Genomic DNA, 6,147 nt, shown 5'->3' with positions numbered 1-6,147 from the left:
ACAGTAGCATCCTGAATGAAGGCAGTTTACAGTAGGCTACCCATTCCCAGCACTCTGGTAAGCTGACTGGTGCAACCTGGACTCAGGGGTAGCATAGTACATTTAAATCCATGACACTCTAAATAGTATGATGTGTTACATTCCGTATGGTATGTATTCATTTGAGTATGTCCATCATCCATTTCGTATGATTTTACAAATTGCAATCTGTACAATATGCAAAAAAATCTATCAAAACATGTGTTACGAATTCCAATTTGTTGTGGCTAACGTTAGCTAGGTGGCTAATATTAGCTAGGCTAGGGGTTAGGAGTTATGTTCAAGGGTTAAGGTTAGGGTTAGGGTTAGCTAAGTAGTTACAAAATAGCAAGTAGTTGCAAAGTTGCATTTCGTATGATGTTACAGTTGTCCGTGATTAGATTTGAACATGCAACCTTTGGGTTTCTAGACATTCACGATATACACCCATCCATCCATCCATCAACCCCAACCAATGACCCTACTTTCATTTTTCCCTTAAGTAACCTGTCTCATGTAACCATACCAAATGTAACATATCATACACATTTGAGTGTCCCGGATTGACATTTACTATGCTACGTATAGTCTATGAGACCAGTCTGACTGGAGAGGCAGCCAGGGTTAGGCCTGGCTCCTTACAGTCACTACAGTGAGGTGTTGAATGTAGTTTTGATCTGTCCTGTGTGTGTTTGTGTAAGAGCGAGACGGACACTCACCGGTTAGTTGTCTCCTAGCCGATTGCTCTCCCAGGACTGACAGAGCACTCTTTGTTGGTTGGTTATGTTGAGTCCTCCCTCAACTGCACTAGCAAGGGAGGCTTATATTCCAGCCTTGGGACGTCACAGCACATTTGCCTAATACAATAAGTGTCTCGTCAAGGTTTATCAATTAAGGCCAAACTCCCAGTTTCTCATTTCCATACTGTGGTGAGATACTAAACACACTGAAACCTGTAAAATCTATAAATCCACCATGCAGAGTCTTACTCCTCATCAACTAATTCAAGATGTGTTTATGTTGTGTTCTAGAGCACCTTTCCCCCAATTCTGGACATATTGTTCTGTTCCTTACTAGACGTCTGATATCCCCTTATCATGGTCAGGTATAGTGCATCCACAACACATCAGGTATAAGTTGGATCAAAGCATAGGCCTACACAAAAATAAACAAAAATAGCTTGTTAGCAAAGATTCTTGTTATGTTGTGTTTTGAACTCTCTTTCTTATTGGTCTATATATTAACTCATTTACCACCTGGTGATGTCACCAGGCAGGCCAACACTCCATCCCACCAAAACAAACAGATCTTACGCAAAAAGGGCATTATCATAATTTCCACAGTATTATTCCAACCTCATAGTGTGGAAATATATATAAAACACAGGGAAATCTAATTTTTATCTGCACTGTGCCTTTGAAGACCCAAATTTAGAAACATCTCAGAGCGTCATCTTCACTTGTAGGGATATTCAATAGGGCACGGACAGAGTAGGCTTTGATTGTGAGGTGTTTTTTCAGCACAGAGTTGCTAGTCTCCTAGGAAACAGCATGAGAGGTCTGGTTCGGCAGACGAATCCCAACACCATGAGCTATAGAACTCCTTAACCTATACAGACTGTTAAATGAACGCCCTCTTCCTTACCCAATTGTGTTTACATACTCCTACCATGGCCTGCCGTATATGAATACACGCCAGAAGTCTGTTTTAAAGAGGGAGAGCGTGAAAGAATGTGCATGTGTGTGTTTATGTGTGTGAGAGGGTCAGAGGGTGAGTTCCTCTCCTCTGTGTGGAGTATGGCTGCAGTAAATGGCAACCCAAGGCCCCTGACTAACCAGGAGGGAGGCAAGAGAGATGAACAATAGCTGAGAAATGTCTCTGTTTTCCCCCGGTCTCCATAGTAACTTCCAAAACAGGATACTTACTCAGATAATAAAACAAAGGGGGAGGTATGGCAGCCAAGAATTCACCAGCAACATGTGCTGCAGGAGCAGGGGAAGAAGGGCCAGCTGACAGCCAGCTAGCATTGAGTCTGAGGGCCAGTGCCACTGGCAACCGGTGCCTGTTTGTGTTTGAATAGTGTGATATTACACTCTAGGGAGTTTGCGTCATTGCAAAATTATGCCAACTCCTCATCAACACAATCCACCTCTCACCATTCTGAAATCTGTGAACATAGCAGTCGGCCCAACTGCAAAGGGAGTCAAAGGGAGACTGCTAACCTGTTTCCTGACCAAGGATGACATTTGACGCTGTCTACCACCTTTAACGGCCTCCCATCAAAATCACCACAGAACATTATCATGGAGCTCAAATGAGTTAGTTACCTCAAATCAAAATCAAATCAAATGTATTTATATAGCCCTTCGTACATCAGCTGATATCTCGAAGTGCTGTACAGAAACCCAGCCTAAAATCCCAAACAGCAAGCAATGCAGGTGTAGAAGCACGGTGGCTAGGAAAAACTCCCTAGAAAGGCCAAATCCAAGGAAGAAACCTAGAGAGGAACCAGGCTATGTGGGTGGCCAGTCCTCTTCTGGCTGTGCCGGGTGGAGATTATAACAGAACATGGCCAAGATGTTCAAATGTTCATAAATGACCAGCATGGTCCAATAATAATAAGGCAGAACAGTTGAAACTGAAGCAGCAGCACAGCCAGGTGGACTGGGGACAGCAAGGAGTCATCATGTCAGGTAGTCCTGAGGCATGGTCCTAGGGCTCAGATCCTCCGAGAAAGAAAGAGAGAAAGAGAGAATTAGAGAGAGCACACTTAAATTCACACAGGACACCGAATAGGACAGGAGAAGTACTCCAGATATAACAAACTGACCCTAGCTCCCAGACACATAAACTACTGCAGCATAAATACTGGAGGCTGAAGATATGATCTCATTTGTGTTTTAAGGGAGTGTAAAAAAAATATATAGTGCAAAATATTAAAGTCGATTGTTTTCAGACAACTACACTGAAAAAACATTTGAACGCAACATGTTAAGTGTTGGTCTCATGTTTCATGAGCTGAAATAAAAGATCCCAGACATTTTTCTGAAGCACAAAAAGCTTATTTCTCTCAAATGTTGTGCACAAATTAGTTTACATAGTGAACATTTCTCCTTTTCCAAGATAATCCATCCACCTGTCAAGTGTGGCATATCGAGAAGCTGATTAAACAGAATGATCAGGAGGCCTCCCGGGTGGCGCAGTGGTCTAAGGCTCTGCCACCAGAGACTCTGGGTTTGAGCCCAGGCTCTGTCGCAGCCGGCCGCGACCGGGAGGTCCATGGGGTGACGCACAATTGGCCTAGCGTCGTCCGGGTTAGGGAGGGTTTGGCTGGTAGGGATATCCTTGTCTCATCGCGCACTAGCGACTCCTGTGGCAGGCTGGGTGCAGTGCATGCTGACCAGGTCGCTAGGTGTACGGTGTTTCCTCCAACACATTGGTGCGGCTGGCTTCTGGGTTGGATGCGTACTGTGTTAAGAAGTAGTGCGGCTTGGTTGGGTTGTGTTTCGGAGGATGCATGACTCTTGACCTTTGTCTCTCCCGAGCCAGTACAGGAGTTGTAGTGATGAGACAAGACAGTAACTACTAACAATTGGATACCACAAAATTGGGGAGAAAAAGGGGGTTAAAAAACCCAGCATGATCATCACACAGGTGTATTTTGAGCTGGAGACAGTAAAAGGCCACTAATAATGAGCAGTTTTGTCACACAACATAACGCCACAGATGTCTCATGCTTTGAGGGAGTGTGAAAATGGCATGCTGACTGCAGGAATGCCCACCAGAGCTTTGCCAGAGAATAAAAAATGCATTTCTCTAGCATAAGCCACCTCCAACCTTGTTTTAGAGAATTTAGCAGTGCGTCCATCTGGCTTCACAATCACAGAACACGTGCAACCACGCCAGCCCAGGACCTCCACATCCGGCTTCTTCTCCTGCGAGATCATCTGAGACCAGCCACCAGGACAGTTGATGAAAATGTGGAGTATTTCTGTCTGTAATAAAAGCCTTTTTGTGGGGAAAAACGAATTCTGATTGGCTGGGCCTGGCTCCCTAGTGGGTGGGCCTATGCCATCCCACGCCCACCCGACTGCGCCCTTGCTCAGTCATGTGAAATCCATAGATTAGGGCCGGATTAATTAATGTCAGTTGATTGATTTCATAATATGAGCTGTTGCATTTCACATTTATATTTTTGTTCAGTATATATAGAACCTAAAAAGCTTTAATACTTGTTTAGCTCACCCTGTTATGGCATTTTTTGTCCTACTGACAGCCTCAGGAGAAGCATGTTGTGTTAAAGGCATTCACATACAGTGGGGCAAAAAAGTATTTAGTCAGCCACCAATTGTGCAAGTTCTCCAACTTAAAAAGATGAGAGAGGCCTGTAATTTTCATCATAGGTACACTTCAACTATGACAGACAAAATGAGGAAAAAAATACAGAAAATCACATCGTAGGATTTTTATTGAATTTATTTGCAAATTATGGTGGAAAATAAGTATTTGGTCAATAACAAAAGTTTCTCAATACTTTGTTATATACCCTTTGTTGGCAATGACAGAGGTCAAATGTTTTCTGTAAGTCTTCACAAGGTTTTCACACACAAGGTTGCTGGTATTTTGGCCCATTCCTCCATGAAGATCTCCTCTAGAGCAATGATGTTGTGGGGCTGTCGCTGGGCAACACGGACTTTCAACTTCCTCTAAAGATTTTCTATGGGGTTGAGATCTGGAGACTGGCTAGGCCACTCCAGGACCTTGAAATGCTTCTTACGAAGCCACTCCTTCGTTGCCCAGGCGGAGTGTTTGGGATCATTGTCATGCTGAAAGACCCAGCCACGTTTCATCTTCAATGCCCTTGCTGATGGTAGGCTTTGTTACTTTGGTCCCAGCTCTCTGCAGGTCATTCACTAGGTCCCTGTGTGGTTCTGGGATTTTTGCTCACCGTTCTTGTGATCATTTTGACCCCACGGGGTGAGATCTTGCGTGGAGCCCCAGATCGAGGGAGATTATCAGTGGTCTTATATGTCTTCCATTTCCTAATAATTGCTCCCACAGTTGATTTCTTCAAACCAAGCTGCTTACCTATTGCAGATTCAGTCTTCCCAGCCTGGTGCAGGTCTACAATTTTGTTTCTGGTGTCCTTTGACAGCTCTTTGGTCTTGGCCATATGGGAGTTTGGAGTGTGACTGTTTGAGTTTGTGGACAGGTTTCTTTTATACTGATAACAAGTTCAAACAGGTGCCATTAATACAGGTAACGAGTAGAGGACAGAGGAGCCTCTTAAATAAGAAGTTACAGGTCTGTGAGAGCCAGAAATCTTGCTTGTTTGTAGGTGACCAAATACTTATTTTCCACCATAATTTGCAAATAAATTAATTAATCCTACAATGTGATTTTCTTGATTTTTTCCTTCTCATTTTGTCTGTCATAGTTGAAGTGTACCGATGATGAAAATTACCGGCCTTTCTCATCTTTTTAAGTGGGAGAACTTGCACAATTGGTGGCTGACTAAATACTTTTTTTGCCCCACTGTAACAGCGCAGCAATGCAAGAATGACTCCACTCCCCTCCTCCCCACACACACGGCCCATCATTAATCACGCACACTACCATACAGGCCAGGAGCAACCAGAGCCGGCAGCAATAGTCCTTCAAACTGGGACTGTCAAGCCAAGCGCTACATAATCTGGTTATTATAACGCCACTCTCCTTGTCAAGGTATACAGATGGGGGCATTATGCAATTTCATTTCAGGATGTGGGCCACTACAGTCAATCGTGCAGTCTTGACCCAAGCACTTAGCAATATTTAGCAACGTCAACCCCTCTCCTCTGTGAAATTTTTCATTACTCACAGTGGGTCTGTAGCAATCGGAGGACAGGCTTCCGTCACTGGGAGACAATTTATTACCACATCTCTCTTTGTGACTTCATGTTCAATGTCAAGAGAAATTAAATATATCCTAAGACAGGGATTGTGATACCACATGCCTCCTCTCCCAGCTGTATAACAGTTTGTCTGTGAATTAGCAAATCAAAGGCTATGTTGTAGATCTAATGTCTCAAACAGTAGTAGTTTGGAGATATGACAACAAAAAAATTGAAGAAAAATGTAATACTGTGA

Source organism: Oncorhynchus gorbuscha, linkage group LG04, assembly GCF_021184085.1.
Source record: "Oncorhynchus gorbuscha isolate QuinsamMale2020 ecotype Even-year linkage group LG04, OgorEven_v1.0, whole genome shotgun sequence".
NCBI lineage: Eukaryota > Metazoa > Chordata > Actinopteri > Salmoniformes > Salmonidae > Oncorhynchus > Oncorhynchus gorbuscha.
The sequence above is the reverse complement of the archived record's forward strand: the minus strand, read 5'-3'. Positions refer to the sequence as shown.